The sequence below is a fragment of the Arachis ipaensis genome, chromosome B10 (genome assembly GCF_000816755.2).
Source record: "Arachis ipaensis cultivar K30076 chromosome B10, Araip1.1, whole genome shotgun sequence".
Lineage (NCBI taxonomy): Eukaryota > Viridiplantae > Streptophyta > Magnoliopsida > Fabales > Fabaceae > Arachis > Arachis ipaensis.
The window spans coordinates 100,329,246-100,345,528 of NC_029794.2; the positions used below are offsets into that span (position 1 = coordinate 100,329,246).

Below are 16,283 nucleotides of genomic sequence, written 5' to 3' on the forward strand. Positions count from 1 at the left end.
TAAACAAAAGATTTTATTATTAAAATAAAAATATAATAATGTGATTTTGTAAAAAATAAAATAAAACTAAAATTTGGTTATTCTAATAATGAATTATCTTATCATAACGTTAAAATAACACGCACCTACACATACACACACCCGCCGACATCCACGGCCATGCCCTTACCCTCGCTCCTGCATCTTACCATAACATTAAAATAACAAGCACGTACATACGCACACCCACCAACTCTCACTGCACTGCCCCTTGCCCTCGCCCTACATCTTATTCTTCCCACCCCACTGCTCTTGCCCTTGCCTTTGTCCCTGCATCTTATTCTTACCAAAACATTAAAATAACACGCACACCCACTGACACTCATCTCCTGTCTCTCGCCCTTGCATCTTAACATAATATTAAAATAACACGCATATTACCATAACATTAAAAAAACACGCATGTACACACACACACACACACACACACCTACCCCACTGCCCTTACTTTCATCCCTGCATCTTATTATAACATTAAAATAACATGCTTGTACACACGCACACCGACCGACACCGACTGCCATGGCCTCACCCTCGTCTCTGCATCTTACCATAACATTAAAACAACATGCACATATACACACACATCCACCAACACTCACCCCCACTGTTCTTGTCCTTGCCCTCGCCCCGGCATTTTACTCTTACCAAAACATTAAAATAACATGCACACACACCGACACTCATTTCTTCTCCTCGCCCCTGCATCTTACCATAACATTAAAATAACACGCACACACTTATCATAACATTAAAATGACACGCATGTACACATACTCACCAATACCTACCTCACTGTTCTTGTTGTCAACCCCGCATCTTATCATAATATTAAAATAACATACACGCACACCCCCGCCCCCGTCCCCGCCCCTGCGTGCGCACACGCATATACATAGATTGACTTTTTATGCATATAGTTTTTGTTCTTTTAATTAGTTACTAAGTATATGTAACAATTAATTGAATAAATAAAACATAACATCGTACGTAATAAGCCAACGTGAATTTTCTAAAATGAGAAAAAATAAAATAATGGAACACATTTACCTTAGTGTAAAATATAGATACTCACTCTTTTTACTTTTATTTTTAATATAAATTTACAAAAAAGGTTAAATAATCAACATTTTTCTTTATCTTTGTTTTACAATTAAATTAATATTAGACAACTCTCTATTTTTTCACTAAAAATATTAGTTTTCTAATATTTTTTAAATTAAATATCATGAATTAAAATAAGTGATTGTACATATTTTTAGTTACAAATTAAATATGATTAAGAAACATAGAATTTCTCAATGAAGTGGCGTTAAGCATAATAAAATGGGAGCTGCTCAAATAAAGATGTCAAAAACATCTTTTTATGAAGATGCTTTGTATAAAAGTGTGATTTATTTATTTGGCCACATTTTAAATAAAAATAACACTTTTATGACATATCAAAATCTAACCCTTCAATTCATCATCTAAGGGTCAAAAAGAAAAATTTTCACATGAAGACAATTATAAAATCTTCATTGGAGTATCCACCTAATAAAATAGTAGCTGCCAAGCACAATAAAGCAAAATAGCTAATAACAACTAATGTCATTATCAATTTTCAGACATCATTCTAAGTCAACATAAAAAAAAGGAAGAAGACAGAAGCCAAATAGATATTCCTAATTGTTCCTTGACAGTGTCAGGAACAGTAGCATGCATCTTTGTACCTGAAACTAGGCATATATACGCGGGCTAAAAACTGCGTCAATTCAAGTATGAATTACCAATTTACGATCATCAACTAATACACTACTGTATGGTGAATGGTCTCTGTTGACCAACCTGCTTCTATTTAACCAAATCATGTTGTCACTGTTTACATCCTCTCATTGACTATTCCCTATAAGGCATTAGATCCTCCACAACCCCAAAAGAATCGATCATTAGCTAAAAATTCAATGCCATGAAGAGCCAGTACATTAGCCCACAAAAAAACACTACCTTACAATTTTACACAAGTTCATTTAGCAATAGGTTAAGACTCGAGAATAAAAGAAATAACACTACTAATTTTCCAATACTGCTCCCTTTTTATAGCACAATGTGAAAATGGCTCAATGAAATCTTAAAGTACCAACTATTTTTATAGCTCCGTGACAAGTTTCAACTATTTACATAGCCAGTTGATTGCTAAAGCTCTCTAGAATGTCCTCACAATAAATAATAAATAAACTGAATAGGAAACAAAGAAAGGTAACCTTCTATAGCACATAGCCTCATACACCTAAAACATTAACGACATCAAAGTAAACATAGATACATATACCTTCCAATCCTTAAAATCCAATCTGAACATAAAGTGACCGAAAGCAATATCCCCAGCACGAATTGCATTTGCACGAGGGGAATTTCTGGGTGCTGCATAGATAAAGGATAATAAGTTCAGTGAGAGCGAGAGAGAGTGAGAATGTTAATACAAGTATATTCGAAATAACTCACACAGTACTAGTTGTGATCCAGCCTCGTTGACTTTTATTTCAGCTCGCCCATCTTTGACTATGAATGATAAAGCGAGTAAATTCTCCACTATTTGAGCAAAGGAGTTCCTATTCAAAATCAAATTCTCAAGCTTAACAACACTATTTTTCCTTAAGATGTTAAACATCGTTAACATATTTTTATCTGTATTAGCTTTCACTTCTCTTGGACCTCCGTCAAGCTACAAAAAAAAAAAAAAAACAACAACAACAATGTGAAGGAAAAGAAAATTGTATCATAACTACATAATAAGCTTAGCATTCTGAGCAGTACACAATATTCTTAACTTCAATATTTTGACGTTCTACTTATAGATAAATGGGTGATAAACTGATAGAAAGCAACTTACTAGAAATTAAGACATGAAAGGTCGAAAATTAGAAGCTACACAGGTCTATCAGAGAATTTTTTATCCAGTCAAAACCTCTTGCTAACACGAATTTTTATACCTTTGTCAATCGAAAACTTTATACATATTAAACCAGCTTATTACCTCTTCTAGCCGGGCCAATTCATTGGGCCTCACACGCTACCTACTTCTACGATGAACAACCTTCCTCTACATTGCTTTAGCATAGATGAGACCATTCTTGAAGGGAAAAAATATTGGAAAAACATATAGGTGAGTATAGAACAAAGTCTTCTATGGATATCAAAATTACAGAACAAAGTATTCTAAATGCATTGAAGTTACATTGTACAGCAGCTGGAACCCGCTTTAAAAACATGTGATACTGATAGTCCAATATCATTCCAAGCTGTTGAGTTTTTGGTGCAACGTTCTGTGCTAGTACTTGATCTGCCCTGTCCTCCAAATTCTTCAAGAATGTGCGATACAAATTCTGAAGGAGTGACTCCACCGTTAGCATGACCCTTCATAGACATTACCAAGGATTTCATTATGTCCAACAGAGCTTTTGCATCAGCCACTTGTTCTCTTGGTTTTGTAACTGAAATTAGATAGAACAACCAATCAGAATTGAGAAATTCATTTTAGAAGCAAAAACTATTAAACATCACATACCACGTCAATTAGTTACTCCTTGCAAAAACTGAAGGATTACCATGTGTTCATAACACGCAGTGGAAGAAAAGAAAGTAATCCTTAAAGATCTATTTTGTGATTAAACTTTATTCCAATAATAAATATATAATAGATCAGATCTAAATACCTGAGTACGCTAGTAAAAATTTTTTTCTCTTTCGATGGTACGAAGGCGCTATGCGTATCCACACCGAGACCAACCTTTGCTGTCAACTCCTTGACCAATGGACATCTGATCTAAATTGAGAAACCTCTTGCAACTCTTTGCATGCCATAAAATTCTTCTCCAAGAATTAGGCTCACATACGTTTATGTGTGTAGAGGTAAAAGAATAAAGCTCTAATGTTTTATTCTCATCTGTTTCTATCATGTACTCTTGACGTACATATATATAGTATGAGATTTGTTATTGATTTTAAATTTGAATCTCAATTCAAATTTAAATCATATCTTAAAATTCCAAATTTGAATCCTTCAAATTTTATGAGTCATATCATAACAATTTAAAACATAATCGATTTGGATCTCATCCAAATTTATAATTCAAGTTTAGAAATAGAATAACTAATTATTCTCAAATCTCATATAATATTCTCAATTATCATACTATTATTATATTCTTGGTGCTAGCAAAAAATATAATAATATTCCATTTGAATTAATATAATTATTTATTTGATCAAATCAAATTAATAATTAAATAATTCTACAGCAAAGATTAGAACACTCGTTAGTGTGTGACCCCATAGGTTCAATACTAAGCGAGTAGTAAATTAGTCATACTAAATTTACTAATTAAGGTTGGTGTCTAGCAACACTCCTCAACGACCCGATAGTATGAAGTAATATATTTTTACTAAGAACCTCAGAAGAACAAAGTATAATTCCTTCCATCTTTCCTGCTCTTGGTTAACCTTTAGAGTATGGTTTAATTGTCAAACTCTAACTTGTTACCATTATTATAATGAACTGTGAATGACCTAAGAAACTCATTTCTTCATTCATTCAATCCCCTTGGCCAAGGTTTTATTCATTTCATTCATTATAATCATAGAGATCAAACTCTTTACCGAGAGTTGACGGATTCCTTATTGACTAATCATTAATTCTACAAGTATTTAAATCATACCCAATATCCATTCAACTAGCACCCTAGGGTATTAGGTATCCGGAATCAAAGTATAATAAATACATTGTTAATTACTATGACAGTCGCGGGTCAAAGGAAACTCTATTACCATGTTCATCTTGAGAATATCCTATTGACAAATATACGGTAATTATAACCATTAGGAATTCTCAAAGTGAGTCAGTTCAATGGTCATATCTCTATATGCACCATATATATATATAATTTAATAAATGAGATCTATTAATCTTCATCCAATGAAGACCATTATATATATATTGATCTTTCCAGATTATTAATGTCCTTTTTAATAATTCTATGACCAAGAACAATTTAGATTAAATTATAAAAGATTTATCTCTCAATATTATGATCACTATCACAATGATAAATCTCTAAATTTAATCAAGGACCTTATTATATTAACATTTTAACATAATAACAATAACAAATTATTTAACACATGATTGATTGGATTGTGGTCATACTACTTATTCCCAACAAAAACAAAACCGCTAAAAAATATTATATCCTTTAAATTTCATGCAGGAATAGTATACTATACTGAGACAATAAGTTGCAAGGATGCACAACAAAATTTGAGCATACGAATGGCAAACAGAAAACTTTCAGTATAAATTCTGTTACATATGTGAAAATTTTTTGAAAAGAACATCGTAATTATTATGATTGATTTAATAATTTTTTTATAGTTTGTTTAATTTTCGATCTTAACATTCAGTCAACTAGTACATTGTTAATTACTATGGATTTCTTAAATGTTCAACAAGGTGGCCAAGCCAAACCTTACAATATAAATGTAGCACAAGAATGCGTCGCTAATAATAGAAAAAATGAGCTTAGATATCTAGTTGATGCAAACTCTCCATTTTGCCAAATATCAACTCAAACTTCTTGGAATCAGCCCTTGCGATTTCGTCCCTTTCATCTGCAAAAAAAAAAAAAAAAACGTAAGCAAACATATAAAAGTAAGCATGGAAACAAGTAACATCAACATTATTTTTCTTTTTCTAGATTTGAACTTGTATGGATGCTATAACATCAATTTACAAGCATTTGGTTTTTGTTTTAAAAAATAATCTATAGAAAATGAAACAATAGTAAAATAGAGCTGAAGGTTGCAGAGATTGAGAAAAGAAAGGTAGAGTTCACCGTTAATCATGTTGTTGAAGGCAAGGTAGCGAGAACGAAGACTTTGATGGGTTCGATAATCGGTGTCATCGTGAGCTGGAGGGAGCTGACGACGGAGCTTGGTGTTGATTGCGGTGCTGTGGCAATCGGAGTAATTCAATTGGTGCTTGGCCATGATGAGAGATTAACAGTTGTTGGTTCTGACGAGTGATGTGATAGAGAGAGTAACTAAGACAAGGAGGTAAGAAAGGTATAAACGTTTGAAAAACTGCAAGGTCTTAACCACCGAGAGACACGCGAAACAGCATTCACACACCAGCTTGCGCGACACGCCACTATTAAGTGTGTGTTTGGATTACAGTTTACAAACTGGAGTTTGCATAAAACTGATTTTGCAAACTTGATTTTGATGAAAAGTAAGTTTGTGTTAATGTGATTTATGTTTGGCAATCTTTATATCAAAATGGATTATAGTAAAATAAATTTTGTTTGGATTATACTACTCAAAATCACTTTTAGATGAAAAATTACTAAAAGAGATATCAATTAAAATGATTTTTTAGATAAAAAATTACTAAAAGAGACATTAATTAAAATAAATTTTTATATTATTCTATTATTTTACTTTAGATATTTGAATAAATCTTATTAATTCATTTTATAATAAAGTTAATATTTACTTACTAAATTAAAGTAACATATAAAAGTTGACAAAATATATTTTAATACATAAAAACACTAATAAATATTAAATTAAAAGATAAAATACTAATAAAATACATAAAAAATAATATCTTATACAAAATTAGTACATAAGAACATTATTATTTCTACTGCATGTGATTAATAATTTGATCCCTAATCGAGTCTCGAACATGGTCCATTTCTGCAGAAAAGCTAATGGTTAGAGTTTGATATGAACTTTCACCAACATAACTATTATCTTCTCCATCAAGAATGTTTGCATGTTCATATTGATTAAATTCAGTATCTGTTTCAGAATGTCTTCTAATAAAATTATGAATAGCCATTGTTGCACACACTATCTGCACTTGAGTTTCAATTTTGAACTTGGGCATGTGTCGCAAGATAGAAAATCTATTTTTCCACGCTCCAAAAGTTCTTTCTATTGTGCATCTTAAGCTTGAGTGATAATAATTAAATACTTCATTATGATTTGTAAATCCAGAAGAATGTCTAAAATCTGCAAGATGATAGCGCTCACATTTATATGGACCAATATATCCTTTCGGTGTTGGATAACTGGCATCTACCAAATAATATTTACCTAATGAGTAATAAAATTAGTTACATGATAACCAAGTAAATATAGCTTATTTGTAAGAAAATGATAAAAATTAACCTGAAGGAGGATGCGGAAAATTCATGGTAGGAGTTGTAATAGCATTATCAAATACACGAGCATCATGCACAGTGCCTTCCCATCCAGGTAAAGCAAAAATAAAGCACATCTCCCAATCACATATAACCATTATATTTTGTGTTGGATATCCTTTTTTTTTTCCAATAAATTTGGGTTGATCACTTGGTCTAACTACACATGGGATATGAGTACCATCAATTGTTCCTATAGCATTTTTAAAAATGGCCAATATCGTTGGTCATTTTTTATTTTGCTATGAACATTCTAAAACTTAGATCCGATGGCTTAATATATTTAATAGATAATCTCAAGTAAACAACCAATACCTCATGAAAATGTCTACTTAATGTCTCTCCAGAATGTTGAAACCTTTTTTGTATTATCCTATTACCCACTCCATGACTAACCGTATTTAAGAACATTGCAACCATTTTCTGAACTTCCATTTGTCTTGTACATTTTAATCCTTGTTCAACTAATTCATCACAAAATTGAAAAAAAATATGTTTTTCCATCCGAAACATTTTATAACAACGAATGCTATGGCCACATAAAATTTCTTGCACCCATAAATAACCTATTTGTTCACTAGTTCTGCATGGTTTTTTGCACAGATAATTAACTGTATATTGACCAATTAATCCTGAAATATTTTCAATTTCATCTATATCTTCTTCCATAATGGAAAGTAATTTTGATTCTTCATATTGTTCTTTTTCATACTCTTCAAACAAATACTCCATGTTCATTCTAAATTAATTAACAAAAATTAAGTCCTACATAAAAATATAAATAAATTCTTATCCATACCAAGTTAAGAAATAAATTATATATAATAAGAACAATAATTAAGTACCACAAATATTATATTATAAATGATAAATAAGCAACACATAAATTTTTCTATTGTCTTATCTTAGCATAACGAAAAATTCATGGACAAATTAAAATGGAGGACAATAATAACTTAATTAGTTTTGCATGAAAATTACAAAAAAATAATAATTTTGCATGAATGGTATTGGATTATATGCTGCATGTTTGAGCCAATCCAACAATCTTTGCTCATATCCTTTTAAGGATACAAACATTTCTCAAGCAGGTTTAAACATCATTAGTTGACAATAACGACTATGAAAATCGGGATCATTAGTGATCATTTCCATCTTTTGAATCTCATCCATTACTTCCCCAATAGATGCACCGGGTACTAGAAATGTGGACACAATAGTTGAGTGTGATTCAGACGCAGAAGCAATTTTATTTATTGCATCTGCAATTTGCTTTGAGGTAGGGACTTTAAAATTTTTCTTCTTTTTTGTTGTTTCACAAACTACATCTCTCCTTTTTTTCGTTCTCTTTTGACTATTATTTTTTTGAGAAGAGCTTAGATTTATTTGTTGAAATTCAGAACTAACTCCCACACTAGCACCTATACCTTCTTCACTATCTCTATCTCCAGAACCTTTTTCTATATCAACATTACCTTCTTCAAAGTATGGTCGATATCCATCACCATCTTCTTCTATGCCACTAGTTAACATCCCAGATGAGGGAGCCCAAGCAAATTTGCCATCGGCCATAATATCTTTAAATAATATTGTTAACTCGTCTTTAAAAGGAAGTCCTTTATTTCTGAATTTTTCGTACAAGGGATTTTCCTACATGTGTACAACTAATCAACACAAGACTTATTACCAAAATTAAAGTTAAACTTTTTGCTATAATAATAAGTTACTATGTACCAATTGTTTTCTGTCCTAAACCCATTTCTTTGCCAAAAAGCTTGTATCATGTTGACCATTCCTTCTTAAGATTGTTCTAGTTATTTTTTAATTGAATCTTATCATATTGTTTTCCAATTTTTTCATTAAATTGAGACAAAGCATCCTTCCAACCTTTCTTTGTAAGAGTGGTTCTTGCTGTTTAGCAACTTGATCTAAGCATGCTTGGATAAATTGTTTAGTAGTCTCCATGTCCCTTGCTTTTGTCTTTAGAGATTCATTGTTACTCATTATTCTATTAAAAAAATATAAATTATATATATATATTTAATCAAATGTGAATTTTATAAAACCAACAATATATATCATATGAATAAAAGAAATATAATAAAAGATAAAAAAAATTCATATGAACTATATCAAATAAGAAAAATAAAATTGTTCATACTCTGACCCAATACTATAGCTTAGGTCCAAATAAACCAAAAGGCCCAATATAAAGATTGGCCTTCATTACCCACCGACCTCCTCAGAAGAGGTCGGATTCGACACAGACTCATTCCCAAAGAAGTCGGGTTTGATGGATAGCTGGCAGATAACGCTTATTCAAATAAGAAACTGTCCCTAAAATATCTCAACTCACTTCCAGGAGCCATATCTCAACTACCCTATGATAAAGGGACGATTATCCACCTTGAAAAGTGGAACTACTCCAACGGTGATTATTGAATCACCACTCTAAATACATTGACACCTCTCATGTATCTCTAAGTTCCAATACTCTCTAAAAACCCGCTTAACCCCTTGCTGACTTAGGCATCGGAGTGTTTTTGCAGGTACCACACCCCATTCTTTCACATACACAAATCGGACAACGGCTCTCAGACACGAACCAAGTTAGAGACCACCTCCTTTTGACGTTTGGGCTAATCCTTCGAGCCCAATCCACCTATCTCAGGTTACCTACGTAACATTGGCGCCGTTGCCGGGGACCTGGGAGATCGACCCATGATGGTGGACGACCTAAATGAGGATGGAAATACAGCATCCAATTTAGAACAAGAAAACCAAGACGCTGGTAACAACAATAAAGCCATTGTCACTATGCAAGGTGCAGCTAACCAACACAGAGAAGGCCCCTCAGGGGTAAAGGATCCAAAGGGAATCTCCTCTGAGGTGCACGAACTAGGAAAAGAAGGACAGTCCCACACGACCGACCTCATGGGATTGCTTCGTGGCCACCAAGGACGACTGGAGCAGCTAGAACAAGAAGTAGAACGATAACGAGAAACGGAAAGGAACCCGAGGAGAGAGGTCGAGCGACGAAAAGAGCTTGAAGAAAAGCTTTTGAGATTATAATCTAATCTCCGAGGTAGGAGTTCTCGAAGTGACCGGGAAGATTGATGTGTGGAAAACGATCCAACACAAAACTCACCGGCAAGTGTACCGGGTCGCATCAAGTAATAATAACTCACATGAGTGAGGTCGATAACACAGGGATTGAAGGATTGAGCAATTTTAGTTTAGTGGTTGATTTTGTCAAGTGAATCAAGTATTGGTTGAGTGGTTTGTATTTGGCAGAAACTAAATTGCATAAATTGAAAAGGGAGAGGGAAGAATTGCAGTAAATTAAAGAGAACAAGAAGTAAAAGTGCTGAATCTTAAAGTGCAAGTAATGTAAATTGCAGAAACTTAGATTGCAAGAAATATAAATGACTGAATCTTAAAGTGCAAGAAATGTAAATTGATTGAATTATAAAAGGGATTGGGAGCTGGGATTGCAGAATTTAAACAAGCAGAAGCAGATTACAACAAACAGAAGAACTAAAGATGAATTGAATTGCAATAGATTTCAAACAGAAAAGTAAAAAATGCTTGAGGAATGAAAACAGAAAAAAACTGATGCTTAATTTGCAGCAATTAAAAGGATGTTGAAGATCTCAGGAGTGGAAGAGACTAGAAAACAAGTCTAGATCTCAAATCCTTCCTTGATCTAACAAGAACAATTGTAAAATGAAAATATAAAAGTAAATTGCAGAAGAAAAAGAAGTATGGAAGCAGTAAACAGAATTGAAATTTAAGTTCTAGAATTATGCAGAAAGTAAACAAGATCAAGGTGAGATTGAAACAGAAGTTCTTCAATTCTCCACCCAAGATCCAAGATAAGAAGTAAAGAATGCTCAAGCAAGAACAAGGAAGAAGAGAGATCAATTCTCCTTCCCAATTCTCTAAGATCCAAATTCAAAGTAAAAGCTCACAATTACAAAAATGGAAATCAAAAGAAAGCCAAAAGTGAAAGTAAAAAAAAAGCTAGATGTAAAAAGTTCTTTTCTAAATCAAACTAACACCTATTTATACACTTCCTAATTTGGATCTAAGAATTTAGGTGGGCTTTAAAATTTGGTGAAGAAATGAATTAAATTGATTTTTTAGTGAATTTTGGCCCAAATGCACCTTCCAGGGGAAAGCTCAGTTCAAATACCAAACTGAGCCCCCAATGTTGCCTTGCTTGCTTGATTTGGTGCGCGTTCCAGCCCCTTGGTCATGTTGCATGACACTAGAGCTCAGTTGGAATTTTGAACTGAGCTCTATGTCTTGGCCGTGTCATGGTGCGCACAAGACTTGCTCCTTGGTGCTTCTTGTTGCGTGTCACAGCCCCTTGGTGAGCATTTTGTTGCGCCAAAGTGTGGGGGATGAGGGGGAAGTAGTGCTCAGTTGGGAAAACCAACTGAGCTCCCTATGTGTAGCGCTTTGCTTGAGACCTCACTCTCCCAAGTTCGAATCCTGGTGGAAGCAAGGGAAGCTTATTTTTCTAGGAAGAATGGATGCTCCCTCCTTGTCTTTCATGGAGCTTCTTGGTTCGAACCTTGGGAGAGCCATCTTGGCTCATTTTCTTTGCATTAAAAGTGGCGCTCCGCCCTTGTGTTCCCAAGAGTTCCCAGGTTCGAAACTTGGCCCAAGCATCTTGTGTTATTTTCCTTGCAAGCTTGGTAGTGTGTGGTTCCATGTTCGAACCTTGGAGGAGGCAATTTGGCTAATTCTTCTTGATTTTCTTTGCAAAGAGCGCTCCTTGCTTGCCTTTGGTCATTGGTTCGAAACTTGGTGGCTTCCTCCCTTGGAATTTCATCTTGAATTAATTTTGAGAAGTCCCCGATAAAGCTCACTTAGTGAACTGAGCTTCATGTTGTTTCCTTGCTTTCTTTAGTGCTCAGTTGACTAATTGAACTGAGCTTGGTGCTTTGTTCTTTCCCATTTTTCCTTGTGAAGCTCAATTTGCTTTCTCAACTTAGCTTTCACTTTTCTTTGATTTTTGCCACGCTTTTTCTTTCCTTTGGACACGCTCTTAAGCCACGCTTTTCTTATTTTCTTCTTTCTTCACCTACAAGTAATCAAATCAACCAATCAAAGTATCACAAATTTCACAAGGTTTATAAATCAATTAATTATCAATTAAATTTAGCTTAAACCTCATGATTTTGTATCAATTAAAGGGTGGTTGATTGATTCAGAGAAACCATGCAATTCCACTCCAAATTACTTACTTATAATGCAAGAAAGTGCATAAAACCTAGTAAAAACAAAGAAAAAGACTAGTAAAACTAGGCTAAGATGACTTGTCATCACAACACCAAACTTAAAACTTGCTTGTCCCCAAGCAAGAAAATAATTATGCTCAAAGATTCTTTCAATTAGAATGGATTGAAGAATAACTTGTACTGTCCTGTGAGTGAAGTGATTAAGTGACAGTGGGGTGAACTCTAAATTATATGCTCATACAAGGGCTTCAGTGCTTACTGGTCCCTACATCTTAGAAGTCTTAGGTCTTAGGACTTTCATCCAAATGGTATCATGGAGATCTCTTTATATGTAATCACCTTGAAGCAGCTTATGATTTCTATATCTTGGCCTTGACTCTAAGTGTCATGTCTCAAAGCGGCTCTTTAGATAAGCTTTCAATCAATACTCCTAAACCAGTTGGTTTTAAGGTATTAGGTGTTAAAGCACCCCTAAGGATTTACTTGCTCAAGCCCCTCTCTTTGACACATTCGACCACAAGCATTTACTAGGATAACAACTCTTTGAGTTTTTGTTTCTTTCTTCTTTCCTGCCTAGTAATTGATGCTCAGAGCCTTGGGCCATGTTCTTTTGTTTTTGTATTTTCTTTATTTTCTCTTGTTTGTTTCTTCTTGGATCAATAAATGTTTGAGAATCTCCACAATACTTCTTTGAACTCTATGTCCTGCCTATGAGCTCCCATGCAAGTTTTCATAAGCATGCAACCTCAATGCATAATTGTACAACTAGAACCACCACTTCTCCTAATCTTTTGGTTGCCTCAAAATTGTTTAATTCCTCAATCCTTATTTTTAAAGAACTTTCATGTGGTGCATTTTTGAGATATTGAGTGCAAACAAGTTTGGAGATTATAGGGTTGTGAATGATCAAGCATCTTAATTATTGAATTACAGAGAAACTATACTAGACAAGAAGACAGATAGGGGTATAATATCACTTTCAATCATAGCAATGATGCAAAATAATCACTTAACAATACAACCTTTTGAAGTTTGCTTGCTTTACTCCTCATCATCATCATTGCTGGTTTTTACATTCCTTTTTCCTTTTTTTGGTTGACGATGCTTAATTCTTCCAAAAGCTTGTATGATACTCTGCAATGATATTGAAAGTTGCTTGTTCCCAAGCACTTGAAAAATGGTTAGTATGCATGAGTTATTTGTGGGCTTTTGAACTTACTTTGGTGTGGAAACACCAAACTTAGTACCTTGCCAATGGTTCTCATGCATCAGACTGACCATATGTAGAACTTCTTTTTCTTTACCAAAGATAATAAAACTAAAGATTAGGAAACAGCAGAATAGTTAACTAGTTTATCTAAATGTTTGAAGCTAGCATTGTGCCGAAGGTGAGAATATGTTTTATGATGAAATTTTGGTGGAACACCAAACTTAGAATACTTCATTCTCCCTTATATTGTTTTGGTGTGCAACACCAAACTTAGCTTCTTGTAGTATAGATAAAACTAATTGACCTTTTTATTAAAATAGCTATGAAAAGATAACTTCCTCAGGTTGGGTTGCCTCCCAACAAGCGCTTCTTTATTGTCACTAGCTTGACATCCTCCATCCTCTGATCATGGAAGTTGAGGCTTCTATTTCCTTTGATTTTCTCCTCTTACTGTGGGATTTCTTTTCTCCATTTCTTCTTGAGGAACTTCTCTGTGGTACTTTTTTTTGATGATTGCTTCTTTTCCCGTAGCCCTCTTCTCACTTACCTCTATGATTGCTTTCCCTTTCTCACACCTGGCAACTTTCTCATTGTCTTTCAGGTTGTCTTCAGTGGCTCTGGGGGAAGTATTTGCCCTTTCCTCACCCATTTCTGCAAGGTGCTTAGCCAGTTGTGCCATTTGCCTCTCAATTCTTCTGATTGAGGTTTTCTGGTTCTGTGTTATCTCATCTTGGTGCTTCATCATTCTCTCTATTAAAATCTCCAAGTTGGTGATCCTCTGAGAGTCTTGTGAGATTGGTTAGTTGTGAGGTGTCTGAGGTTGGAAGGGTGAGTGTTGTGGTGGTGGTGTGTAGTGGTTGATGTTGGTATGGTGGTATTTTTGCTGGTTTGGGAAATTGGGGTTGTTGTAGTTGAAGTCCCTTGGTCCTTGATTTTGGTGCTCACTCCTCCTCCAGTTGTAATGAGTCCTCCAGGGTGGGTTGTACACATCACCTTGGAACTTGTGTTGGAACATGCTTGAGGTACTACTTGGAGAGTGTGATTGCTCATGATTTTGTTGCCCACAGTTAATTGCTCCAAAACCTTTTTCAGATTGATTCCAACCATGGGGATTTTGAGGTAGGTTATGTGCATTTGCCACAGCAGTTCGCAGCTCATCGATTTTTCTGTCCATCAGTTCTAGTTGTTGCTGAAGCTGTTGATGTATCTGCTTGCTTTGGGCCATGATTGCACTGACACCTTCAATTTCCACCACTCCCTTCTCTTGTGTGAATGATTGCACTTCTACTTTTAGCGTATCAATTTCCTGGGGTTGTTTCAGCTTGGCTAGGAATTCACTCATTAGATCCTCCCATCCGATTATGTTTCCTTGTGGGAAGGCTTCAAGCCATTGAGCAACATCGTTCATGGTAATGAGCGGATGCTTCAATTTATGTGTTGCATTGTTATCTGGGGTGAGGACACTACTCCCACAATAGCTAGGATTCGTTGACGTCTCTTTCATGATCTGCACAGTCACAAACAGTCTAAATGAAGATTGAATATACTCATACTAAAATATGGTCAGAGGGTTAGTTGACACAATATGTCAAACAGTTAATAGACTTGAAAGATCAATAGGAGAAAATTGCTTCTCTCGTATATTCAATCAAGAAACAGCATAGGATTCACACAGAGCCAGAAAAACCAGAAGAACTCCACTCTATTGCTAAAGTGGTGTTTTAGTTAGCTTAAGCAAAAATTCAAACAGTTAGTGGGTTAATCAAGAGTTAAAGAAATAGAAAAAAATGCTTGATCTAGATCTCCACTTCACTTAATCATTGTCAATCTAATTCAATCCCCGGCAACGGTGCCAAAAACTTGATGTGTGGAAAACGATCCAACACAAAACTCACCGACAAGTGTACCGGGTCGCATCAAGTAATAATAACTCACATGAGTAAGGTCGATCCCACAGGGATTGAAGGATTGAGCAATTTTATTTTAGTGGTTGATTTAGTCAAGCGAATCAAGTATTGGTTGAGTGGTTTGTATTTGGCAGAAACTAAATTGCATAAATTGAAAAGGGAGAGGGAAGAATTGCAGTAAATTAAAGAGAACAAGAAGTAAAAGTGCTGAATCTTAAAGTGCAAGTAATGTAAATTGCAGAAACTTAGATTGCAAGAAATATAAATGACTGAATCTTAAAGTGCAAGAAATGTAAATTGATTGAATTATAAAAGGTATTGAGAGCTGGGATTGCAGAATTTAAACAAGCAGAAGCAGATTGCAACAAACAGAAGAACTAAAGATGAATTGAATTGCAATAGATTTCAAACAAAAAAGTAAAAATGCTTGAGGAACGAAAACAGAAAAAAACTGATGCTTAATTTGCAGCAATTAAAAGGATGTTGAAGATCTCAGGAGTGGAAGAGACTAGAAAACAAGTCTAGATCTCAAATCCTTCCTTGATCTAACAAGAACAATTGCAAAATGAAAATATAAAAGTAAATTGCAGAAGAAAAGAAGTATGGAAGCAGTAAACAGAATTGAAATTTAAGT

The 16,283-nt window shown here is 34.3% G+C and overlaps 1 pseudogene; it reads right to left on the reverse strand.

Annotated features, from left to right (window-relative positions):
• Positions 1,918–6,063, reverse strand: LOC107621053 (annotated as a pseudogene).